General features: G+C 35.6%; 1 pseudogene; it reads right to left on the reverse strand.

Moving 5' to 3' along the window:
- LOC112000002 (UPF0481 protein At3g47200-like) overlaps window positions 1-9,277 on the reverse strand; it is a 71,081-nt pseudogene extending 61,804 nt beyond the window's left edge.
- Window positions 9,278-13,038: the final 3,761 nt, after the last annotated feature.

Here is a 13,038-nt window from a genome sequence, read left to right on the forward strand (position 1 = left end):
TATTTTGTGAAATTGATTAATGGGTTTTGTGGGGACATGCTATAAACATGATCTTGATAGTTAATTGATCAATTTTGGTTTGTGAAAATTTTCAAATTCTAGGGTTTCTAATTGATCCGAATGGGGATTTTGTTCAATTAAGGTTTAATTGATGAAATTGTTTGTTGTATTAATGAAATTGGTTATTCTAATCTGTTTTCAACCTTGTGTAATGATTAATTCATCAATTTGTTTCAAAATTTTCAAGTAGCTTTTCAAATTTTTTAGGGTTTTGTTAGAAACTCTATGTTCGAGCCAATTTTGTGTAATTGAACCTAATTTGAACTGTGTTTACTGCATTAGTTCATGCATCACAACATTGTTATTGTTCATGCATCATATAGATTTTCGAACATCTCTATCAGCATCTATGATTCCAACACTTTGGTAAAGAGAGAGTTGGATACGAGGCGTAGAGTACACCATTACTCCCAAGGTAGTGGCTGATACTCTAGGGGTACCTTTGGTCTAGAATCCTGTCTATCCTTATGATGAGTCTCCCGAGTTGAGTGATGTCTTGTCTTACATCACTGGAACTTCTATCCAGTGGGGTTCTGATCCTCAGATCACCTTTGCTGAGCTTTCTGGTTGCACTATCTTTTTTTTTAGGATAGCTTGTCATTCTATCTGGCCCATATCTCATGTTCACACCATTTCTCTAGAGAGGTGTGTATTTTTGTACGCTCTGGTTACTGATGCTCCTATTAGTTTTCCCCATCTTTTTCTTCATTCTTTGAACGATGTTTATAGGAGTTTATCTTCTGCTCATGCTCTTGTACATCCTATTTTCATTCATAGGATTTTACTTTATCTTGATCTTGGTGGCTTCCCTTCCTCTGAGCCTGTAAATGTGATTACTCCTATAGTGCATCTTTCTTAGATAAAGGGCTGCTCATCTTCGAGTTGGCTCTAAACACCCTAAGTCTGAGCCTTCTGGGTCTGCACCTCCTCCCTCTTCTTCTACAGGTCCTGTTGGTGAGGATATTCTTGATCCTGCTGGTGATGCTGCTGCTGCTGATGTTCCTCCACCTCCTTCGACCGACTTTGATGTTCGTTGTACCTTGGAGACTGTCATGACCGTTCAGGCGGATCATTATCAGATTTTGGTGGACTTGCTGGATGAGATTCGTGCTCTGCGAGCTGACTTTGCGCATCTTCATTCACCCTCACCACCTCCCTTTGATGATGACTTATGATTACCTTTTGGCATTCCGTCACAAAAAGGGGGAGTAGAGTTTTGACTTATAGAGGGGTTTTTGTAGTTAGGGGGAGATTTTTTTTTTTGTTTTGAGGAGTGTGTGGAGTTTTTTAAATTGTATCTAGGTGCTTCACTTATATATCATTTTTGAGGATATTCATGTTAGGGGGAGTAACATTGATTGATATACATGATTTATATTTGATTCTTGTTGCTTTATGATTCACTGTTTATTGATTTATATTTTATGAGTTTTTCATTAATATATATCTTTATTATGTGCTGTGTGAATCTTACAAGAATGTTATATCTATTTATATACTATTTTCTTTCACACATGCGTTTATGCATTTGTTGAATATTTCAGGAATATACAGGTTGATTCAATTGAGCTGCTGTCTACACTTACAACTGATGGATAGTAGTTAGGATTGAATTTTAGTCTTTATGAGCATTATTTTGTAAAGGGCTTTTTAATTGTAAACTTTGAGCTTATTGTTTGTGTTTTATCACGGATTGCCAAAGGGGGAGTTTGTTAGGTTCTAAAGATTTAGGATTTTATGTATTTAGAACTCTAATGTGTAATGTTGGCAAACTATGATCAAAACAATGTGTTTAGTCTTGTTTAGGCTTACTCAAAGTTGAAAAAAAAATTTTAAAGTTGGAATCGAGTGACTGTAGATGCATTGGGGCATTTCGGTCTGGCTCGATCGATCGAATCACGGACCAGATGCGTTTTCTGCAGTTTTTCCAACTCAACCCTAACTCATTAAACGTTTTGGGTTTTCTGTTTTTACCCTAGGTATATAAAGAAAAACCTAGCCACGTTTTTAGAGTTGCTCCAGTTGTATTGTTGCTCATACATTGCTGTTTTGTGTAAATCTCTTGTGAGATCTAGAGGAGCTTTCCTTTATACAAAGCTTAGGGTTTTCAAGATAGAGATTACTTCAACATCTTGATGATTAACTCGGTTGCTACCATTGAAGCTTAAAGAATATCAAACGTCGGTGCTTGTAGCTGATTAGAGAATCCAAGAAAGACGGAGTCCGTAGATTCGGAGTTTGCACGTGGTCGTGTCAGTAAGTTCTACTGGTGGGTAGCATTAGGAAGTCAAGCGGGGAGCTTGTAGTCCTTTTGTATGAACTTCGATTCTTTCATAGTGGATTCAAGTTTGCCTCGAGGATTGGTGGGTCAAATCCTCCCCAGGTTTTTACCGTGTAGTTTCTTGGGTGATCATATCATTGTGTCTTTTATTATTCCGCTGCTTTATACTTTTGATATGATTATTTGATTGCTTTAACTAGAATTGCATAATTTGACTAAGTAACAACTTGGCTAATTAATCTAGGTTAATCAATCTGGTTATTTTTAAGGGGTCTAAAACTGTTCAATCTTGTCATCACTAGAAGAGCTAGCATCATCCTCATCATCACTAGCATCATTATCCTCATCAGCCAAGGCCTTTGGAAAAGGAGAGGGAGAAGGTTCGAAGTCGCCGATGCGTGCCTATCAACGTGCAATGCGTCCTATTCGAGTGTTCATTTGACACATCTCATTAGAGAGATAGTCAAGACGAGGATCCATCCGTTGCAGCTACTCCATGATGGCATCAAAAGTGACACCAGCAGTGGAGGAGGAAAGAGCAAAGGTGGAAGGAGAAGAAGAAGAAGGTAAAACAGTAGAAGTTGCAGGATTTGTTGTTTGCACTCGTGGCCGCTTCGATCGAAGTTAGGCCTCGCTCTGTCGAATAGAATCGGCGTTGATGGCACCCATTATGGTGAAGAAAAGAGAGGAAGGAATGGGAATGTGAAAGTGTGTGAGGATACGCGTGATAGCCGAAGGTAAGATAAGCTTATCACGTGTGGCGGTATCCTGATACACATCTAGAATAGATGTGATGAAGTGAGAGGGAAAGTCGATAGAAAGGTCCTCTAAAAGAGACAAAAGAAAACGAGTACGAGGCTCAGTAATGGAGTTATGGTGAGACAAAGGAGTAAGAGTAAAAGTTATTACCATGTTAAGGAACCTTGGGCCTTTGGCAAAGCCTGAGCATGGGGTGTTTAGCTTACCGTCCCATGTGGAAGGAGTCTCGCAAAAGTGAAAGAGAAGCTTGTCTCTAGACACTATCTGGAGATGCTCACAGCCAAGGTAGTCTGGAGGCGCTACCCGAGGAACATGTAGTACCTCGGATATAAGATCCTGAGTAACTACGATACGTGTACCTCTGAATGTAGTAGCAAACTAAGGTACAGAGGTATCGATGCCATGTATATTGGAGTGAAACTCTTGTATAAACATAACGGGACACCTCAAAGGTCTCTCAAGAAGAGATTTCCAACCCCGGGTTCGAATGATAGCGGGGAGAGAAGTGTCAGCAAAGTCCAACACAGGATAACCTGGCGTTCTGGATGAACACCACATTTCTGGAAAAGAAGTCTTTCTTGGCCTTCTCATCACGGAACCGAATATGGAGGGGGATAGGAGGATCAAATGAAGAAGACCTGGAACCTTAAAGAGGATTCCGAACCGGAGTGGATTTGCACACTTTAGGTGCTATAGTATAATCTATCCGAGAGAGAGAGAGAGAGAGAGAGAGAGAGAGAGAGAGAGAGAGAGAGAGAATAGAGCCAACACAACTTAGAATAGGAAAGAAAAGAAATGTATGCATGAAAAATGCATAAACATGTGATGTGCAAAAAATTAAAAGCATCATGGGTAAAAACCCAATCCAAACCTACTAGCACTTAAACAACAATAATCAATCACCCATCTAAAATGCATGAAACATTTTTATAATGCAATGAGAATGCAATGCATGAGCATATATCACCGAATCAACATAACCAACCCAAAACATTTCACAAAAAAACACCAAAAATTTTCAAAAACCAAAAACCTAGGTCTAAAAATGCATGAATGCATGAAAATGAAGGGATTTAGGATGCTTACCAAGAGATTTGAGTTTGATCTAGGCCAAAACTTGAATGGGTGGAGTGATTTGAGTGAGAGATAGAGGTTTGGGGCGAGAGAGAAGACTTTCTATCGAGAGAGATATGAGAAGAGTGAAGTCTAAATCGCGCCTCAGCTTTAAATATAAAACTCATCTCGATGGATTAAAGATTCTATCGAGGATCTGTCGAGCATTAAATCTCGACATAAGTGAATTTGTTGAGGTGCTATCAAGGATCTGTCGATGGCAAAAGAGTGTCTCGATGGATCGAGAATCTATCGAGCAGATAGAATGATAAGTCAGTTAAATTACTAAATTATCAAGTTTGGCAAACTTTATCTTGTAAAATGAAAATAAACTATGGAAAAATGGAGATAAAAACCTGCAAATTTTATTTGAACAAACATTAAATGAATGGATGGAGTAGAAACTCACTCATAGAAGAAAAAATCTTGTATTTTTGTACACTCATAGAAATTCTTAAAATCTTCTTGTGCTCCTATTTATTGAGTGATTCCCCCACCCCCTCTATCTCTCAAACAGAACAAGCACATGTCTCAAAAAAAAAAAAAAAAAAAAAAGAAGAAGAAGAAGAAGAAAAGCAACAACAACAACAAACAAACAAAATAAGCACAACAAACTTCATAATAATGACATCTTTTTGACAAACTTACAACTATCTCACCTAGTTGCCATTAATTTGTTCATTAGTAACAAGGACCATAGCCATTGTCTGTTTTTATTTTCCGGAAGAAAAGAATGATTTAATCACTGACCACTTGAGGGATGTGATTCAATGGTAATAAGCTCTCATTGCTACATCACACATGCTAAAATAATTTATGGGAAGTGGCATTAATTATTGCCATCACGGGGCATAGGGACATTAGTGAATCCACACGGAGACCCACTTTTTTAATCAGAAAAAATAAAAAAATTGAATAATGTTGTTACTTTCAAGTTGCAACTTCATAATGTGGCTAGTGAAAACAGTCAAATATGAAGGGCCACACCCCATGAATGATTAATGTTGTCTTGACTTGCTTTTAGCCTTGGTGTAGTGACTTGAAGAAAACAAGGTCCACTCACATATGAATTGATTTTTTTGGTAAACATCTCAAAGAAAATAGGATCCACTCACGCATGACCTAATATTTTTTGGTAAACAACACAAGACTTGATTCACTTACATCCTATTCTCAAAGAATGGTAGCTAGAAATAGGACTAGAGTCTGTCCAGTTCAGAGAACTATTATGGGTGGCATTGTCCTTTAATAGGTGCAGTTCTAAATGCTTTTAAGTAATATAATTTTTTTATTATGTAACAAAGTATATAACCGTGTCATGAAGTAATTGAAGGCGCAATTTGATTAGTCAATATATATTTGGAGTCTAGATGGGTGCTAAAACAATGTTTAGAACATCAAAAATATGAAGTACAAAGTAGAATTTCTAACAAAGGAAAGGATATCACAATCTTAATTCCTTTTGTGTGTTTGTTTCTCAAAAACAAAAAAAAAAAAAAACAAAAACAAAAAAAAATTAAAAAAAAAAAAAAAAAAACAAAACAAAACAAAACCAACAAAAACTTAACATATTGGCAATTTAAAAACCAACTACAAGCAATGCCAAATTTACAACTAATTGATAATTACATATTAATCTTGAAGAAAAAAGGCCTAAGGAAATTCAAGATAGTTACAAGCAGGACTATGGTCCCTATAAAAGTTGTAGTGCCTCTCCAAATATCACCAAAATATATTGTTCTCAAGGATCCCATATTACAATTGCAATCATTGTCATAGTACCCATTAAGCAGTTGAGCGAGTTCTTGATAACAGGATCTCTTTTGCTCTATTTCAAGGCCAAGTTTGTTAACCATAGTGGCAACTGCTTTATTGCTATATACCTAACTTGTTAACAATAATCCCTTTCTCAACAAACAACTCCACATCTTCTCTAGTGTTGAGAAGAAAATCCAATAGCACCATATAATTGCATATGTAAGCTTCAAATGGATAATGGCATTGCTCCAAGGCCATGAGATTTCTGAAAATGCCTTCAGTTTCATCATGTACCTCCAAGCGTGGGATTTCTAAGAAAGTTAGCTTATTGACCAAGCATGGAAAGCGTTCCAAGAATGGTAAGCAACGCAAGAGCCATGAGCAAGTGAAGTAAGGAAGTATGATGTCGCGGAAGCTACAAGAAAGTAACGTGAAACACGTTGCTTTCTAAATGGAAAAAGAAACTAAACACGTTAGCTTCTAAATGAAAACTTTGAATCCACGAGGGGTCCCTTGAATCCACAAGGTAATAAGGTCCTGGAATCCAGCAGCGAGAAATAGAAAAAGTTTGTATTTTTATAAATCTGAAAAAACTGAATTGCCCTGAAGGCTACAATATGTTTAAATAGTAAAAGAAACCCTAGGACGGCTATGAAAACGCCTAGAAACCCTAATCTGTGCTAATCACGTAATTAGGTGGCAAAATAGTGATTTTTGCCAAAAATAGTAAAATTTAGATAATTGCAGATATTAAAAATATTGTCTCTCAGAGACGTTCCAAAATAGGCAGGACCTTATTCTGACTTTTAAACTAAGAGTTATTAAGGAAAAACAAATTTTACTATAAATAGCAAAAACACTGTTTTTAGGGCCTTAACGAAGGAATTCACCTAAATTTAGGCGATGCTTAATTATGAGTCTGGATCAAAATGTTGTTTCCCTTCAACCTGCCAAATTCATGTCATTCCAAGACTGTTGCCCAATGGCCTCTACTATCACCCCCTATGATCTTACGTTGTGACTTCCGACGCCCCTGTTGCTCCAAGAAGGCATGTGCTGTTTGTTCTACATCAAAATATTTTTGTGAGGTTACTCTTCTTGAATTGTATGTCAAGTAACCTTCCCTCTTCAGCCTTTTTGAAAATCACTCCTGCCTTGTCCAACTTTTTTGCATTATGAAGAGTTTTAATAGATCGTCCAATAATTTTAAACTTAGATGTATAGTAGTAATATCGAATCAAATTAGTAAAATGTTTTACTTTCTTCTTATTAGTGATTGTTTTTTTTTTTCCCAAAAGACTTAAAAAAGTAATTATGGGCAAGCTTAAGAAAGGAAATACATTTGTTTTGTTCAGACTTGGAAAATTGTGTGTGTAACTCATCGAGAATAAAAAATGGAAGTTGATTTTCAAGTAATAACAAGTCTTGCTATATATGTTTTCTCAGCAATGGCTTACTTAATATGCAATCTTTTTAATCTCCTATTGCATTGCAGCATCCATCTTCTTCACTTGCATAGCTTTCATCTTCTCCACACATAGGGGTCCTATTAAAGAGCCCATCACTCGCAATAGACCTTAAGAAGTGCTCAATGATAAAGATTGAATCCAATACAACCATTTTCACAAAATCTTCGCTGCTAATATCAAAGATCTCTTCATAACAGTGACAAATCTTTAATTCGTTTGTTTCAATAACACCTGCAATATCCTTGTGGCATGTTCTAGTTCGATAACAAAATTCCCTAAGATATCTTAGTTTCAACATTTCCATGGCATGTAGTTCACATTCCCCATGGTGAAGAGGGCCTATTGAAATTAGCTTTGGAGTGTAGGCATCTTTATTTACCTCATGAAGTTTCTTGGGGACCCGGTAGATGCAGCATTCAGGCCACTGGACTAGCTCCATGGCTAGTGGTATGTCAATGGCTAACTCTTTGCAACTCATTTCTTTATCAAGTGAGTCCAGCCAAGAAATACATTCTTTTTACTTTTCCCAGTGGTAGGCAAAAAACAATCATAAGCACCGGGATAGAATCTTTAACTTCAAAGGTAATTTCAATTAAAAAAAATTTAGAGAGTGTTTGGATTGGGTGAAAACTGAGTGATGTAACTCAATTTTCATCACCCGTAATCCAAAACATGTGGAATATGAGAATTGAGTAATGAGTTTAAGTGATGAGATAGATATGAAAATTGACTTAGCACCAAACCAAACAAGCCCTTATTGATCATTTGTACGCAGTTACGAATGAGATCAAACTTATGGTCAATTGCCACCATTAAGGATGAAATACTGAGCTACATCCAATAACTTATTATAGAATTCATATTTGGAAACTCCCACTATTGAATTACATATTCTATATGTTTTTAACATTCATGCCAATTTTCATGTCAGTTGGATGTTATTTACCATTTGATCAATAAACTCATCTTTTATGCATTATTTTAAACTACAAAAATTTGAATTTAAACAATTGATTGATGCTACGGCAATTAATCTTCGATTACCATGAAATTTTGCAAGCATGAATAATATACGAAGATAATATAATCTAACAGTGGATTTATCAAAATTCACATCCAATTAAAAAATATTGAGTAGTGTAACATTGAATCTCTCTCTCTCTGTCTCTGTCTCTGTCCCTGTCTCTCTATATATATATATATATATACACTCTAGATGGATTTTAAAACTATTCATCCATAATGGTCCACGGCAAACGTTGTGCTTGCTGTCTCTTGGATTCCAAACCAATAGCTTTGATGCAATTTATTCTCTATCACTAAAATTACATAACACCAACAACAATTTTCTCAAGAGAAGTCAAAATAGTATATGGGTATCTCAAAAATCCCGATTCCACAAATAAATAAACCTACAAAACATAAATAAAACAAGTGGCAACAAAGCTCAAATTCCATTCATCTTAATTTGACGATTTGGATCACAACACTTGAAGAAACACCACTTTTTCATTCCCCAGAAAACCAATAAAACACAAGGAAATTCATACTAATATAAACTCTTTTTTTTTCTTTTCTAAAGCTTTCTCAATACCCAAACAAAAGCTAAACAATAACACCAAAAAAAAAAAAAAAAAAACCTAAATACCCAAATAAAGCAAAAAGACTAAAAACCCAGATCCAAACTATTCATTTCCTTAACTTTCTTGGCAACCAAACAAAACTCATGAACTATATTTCAAAAAAAAAAAATTAAGAAGAAGAAGGGATGTACCATACCTGAAGAAGTAGGCAGTGGAGATGTTGTTGCAATGCTGGCATTAGGGAAAGAGATCATATTGGTGGGTACGGCGGTGGTTACGGCAGATCGATGGCTAGGGAGGTGGCTAGGGGTGGCGGCATGAGGGGAGAGAGAGAAAGGTGTTATGGGGAGAGAGAGAAGCGGCGTCAGGGGAGAGAGAGAAGTGGGAGATGAATGAACAAAAGAAAATAAAGAAAAAAGAGTGTAGGGAAAAAATGTGGGAAATGAAAAACTAGGTAAAAATTTGTGCAGGAAGACCAAAAAAATATGAGGGGAACATATAGCGACGTTTGCAAAACATCACTATAGATTTTATTTTTTTTTTAATTTTTTTGTGATTAGGCTATGAAGTTTTCTTTAATACCTACAGTGACGTCTTGAGAAAACATCGCTATAGCCAAATATACGACGCTGAAGCTGTACTTGTTGTGGCATTTTTCTGTCACTATTGTTTTGGGTTATAGCGACATTTTTTGAAAAACGTCGCAAAAAGCTCACTCTTTAGCAACACTTGTCAAAAACCTCACAATATACCACTCATAATGGCAGATTTGAAAACGTCGCTAAAAAAAATGCTGCCTAAATCCAAATTTCTTGTAGTGTCAATTAGCTATAAGTTTGACATTGCTTTTAGTTGGTTTCAAAATTCCCAATATGTTAAGTTTTGTTTTGTTTTGTTTTTTTTATTTTTTTTTATTATATATATATATATATATATTAATAAACACACACACACACACACACACACAAGGGGTTAAGTTTGTGATATCCTTTTCTTTCTTAAAAATTCTACTTTGTACTTCATATTTTCAATGTTCTTAACCTTGTTTTAAAATCCATCTAGAGTGTATATATATATATATATATAGAGAGACAGGGACAGAGACAGAGACAGAGAGAGAGAGATTCAATGTTACACTACTCAATATTTTTTAATTGGATGTGAATTTTGATAAATCCACTGTTAGATTATATTATCTTCGTATATTATTCATGCTTGCAAAATTTCATGGTAATCGAAGATTAATTGCCGTAGCATCAATCAATTGTTTAAATTCAAATTTTTGTAGTTTAAAATAATGCATAAAAGATGAGTTTATTGATCAAATGGTAAATAACATCCAACTGACATGAAAATTGGCATGAATGTTAAAAACATATAGAATATGTAATTCAATAGTGGGAGTTTCCAAATATGAATTCTATAATAAGTTATTGGATGTAGCTCAGTATTTCATCCTTAATGGTGGCAATTGACCATAAGTTTGATCTCATTCGTAACTGCGTACAAATGATCAATAAGGGCTTGTTTGGTTTGGTGCTAAGTCAATTTTCATATCTATCTCATCACTTAAACTCATTACTCAATTCTCATATTCCACATGTTTTGGATTACGGGTGATGAAAATTGAGTTACATCACTCAGTTTTCACCCAATCCAAACACTCTCTAAATTTTTTTTAATTGAAATTACCTTTGAAGTTAAAGATTCTATCCCGGTGCTTATGATTGTTTTTTGCCTACCACTGGGAAAAGTAAAAAGAATGTATTTCTTGGCTGGACTCACTTGATAAAGAAATGAGTTGCAAAGAGTTAGCCATTGACATACCACTAGCCATGGAGCTAGTCCAGTGGCCTGAATGCTGCATCTACCGGGTCCCCAAGAAACTTCATGAGGTAAATAAAGATGCCTACACTCCAAAGCTAATTTCAATAGGCCCTCTTCACCATGGGGAATGTGAACTACATGCCATGGAAATGTTGAAACTAAGATATCTTAGGGAATTTTGTTATCGAACTAGAACATGCCACAAGGATATTGCAGGTGTTATTGAAACAAACGAATTAAAGATTTGTCACTGTTATGAAGAGATCTTTGATATTAGCAGCGAAGATTTTGTGAAAATGGTTGTATTGGATTCAATCTTTATCATTGAGCACTTCTTAAGGTCTATTGCGAGTGATGGGCTCTTTAATAGGACCCCTATGTGTGGAGAAGATGAAAGCTATGCAAGTGAAGAAGATGGATGCTGCAATGCAATAGGAGATTAAAAAGATTGCATATTAAGTAAGCCATTGCTGAGAAAACATATATAGCAAGACTTGTTATTACTTGAAAATCAACTTCCATTTTTTATTCTCGATGAGTTACACACACAATTTTCCAAGTCTGAACAAAACAAATGTATTTCCTTTCTTAAGCTTGCCCATAATTACTTTTTTAAGTCTTTTGGGAAAAAAAAAAACAATCACTAATAAGAAGAAAGTAAAACATTTTACTAATTTGATTCGATATTACTACTATACATCTAAGTTTAAAATTATTGGACGATCTATTAAAACTCTTCATAATGCAAAAAAGTTGGACAAGGCAGGAGTGATTTTCAAAAAGGCTGAAGAGGGAAGGTTACTTGACATACAATTCAAGAAGAGTAACCTCACAAAAATATTTTGATGTAGAACAAACAGCACATGCCTTCTTGGAGCAACAGGGGCGTCGGAAGTCACAACGTAAGATCATAGGGGGTGATAGTAGAGGCCATTGGGCAACAGTCTTGGAATGACATGAATTTGGCAGGTTGAAGGGAAACAACATTTTGATCCAGACTCATAATTAAGCATCGCCTAAATTTAGGTGAATTCCTTCGTTAAGGCCCTAAAAACAGTGTTTTTGCTATTTATAGTAAAATTTGTTTTTCCTTAATAACTCTTAGTTTAAAAGTCAGAATAAGGTCCTGCCTATTTTGGAACGTCTCTGAGAGACAATATTTTTAATATCTGCAATTATCTAAATTTTACTATTTTTGGCAAAAATCACTATTTTGCCACCTAATTACGTGATTAGCACAGATTAGGGTTTCTAGGCGTTTTCATAGCCGTCCTAGGGTTTCTTTTACTATTTAAACATATTGTAGCCTTCAGGGCAATTCAGTTTTTTCAGATTTATAAAAATACAAACTTTTTCTATTTCTCGCTGCTGGATTCCAGGACCTTATTACCTTGTGGATTCAAGGGACCCCTCGTGGATTCAAAGTTTTCATTTAGAAGCTAACGTGTTTAGTTTCTTTTTCCATTTAGAAAGCAACGTGTTTCACGTTACTTTCTTGTAGCTTCCGCGACATCATACTTCCTTACTTCACTTGCTCATGGCTCTTGCGTTGCTTACCATTCTTGGAACGCTTTCCATGCTTGGTCAATAAGCTAACTTTCTTAGAAATCCCACGCTTGGAGGTACATGATGAAACTGAAGGCATTTTCAGAAATCTCATGGCCTTGGAGCAATGCCATTATCCATTTGAAGCTTACATATGCAATTATATGGTGCTATTGGATTTTCTTCTCAACACTAGAGAAGATGTGGAGTTGTTTGTTGAGAAAGGGATTATTGTTAACAAGTTAGGTATATAGCAATAAAGCAGTTGCCACTATGGTTAACAAACTTGGCCTTGAAATAGAGCAAAAGAGATCCTGTTATCAAGAACTCGCTCAACTGCTTAATGGGTACTATGACAATGATTGCAATTGTAATATGGGATCCTTGAGAACAATATATTTTNGTCAGACTCATAGGACTGAAGAGATCCTACAAGCTCATCAACAGGGATGGAGTCCACATCCTTGCTTTCAGTGATGGCAGTCACTTTGGGTCTAAAGTCTTCAGTTAAGGATCTAAGTATCTTCCTAACAATTTTAGGTTGATCATAGATTTCACCCAAATTAAAAGCAGAATTAACAATATCATTCAGTTTGGCATAAAATTTATCAAAAGATTCATCATCAGACATCCTAATGCTCTC

This window comes from Quercus suber, unplaced genomic scaffold (genome assembly GCF_002906115.3).
Source record: "Quercus suber isolate HL8 unplaced genomic scaffold, Cork oak 2.0 scaffold_188, whole genome shotgun sequence".
NCBI classification, from domain to species: domain Eukaryota; kingdom Viridiplantae; phylum Streptophyta; class Magnoliopsida; order Fagales; family Fagaceae; genus Quercus; species Quercus suber.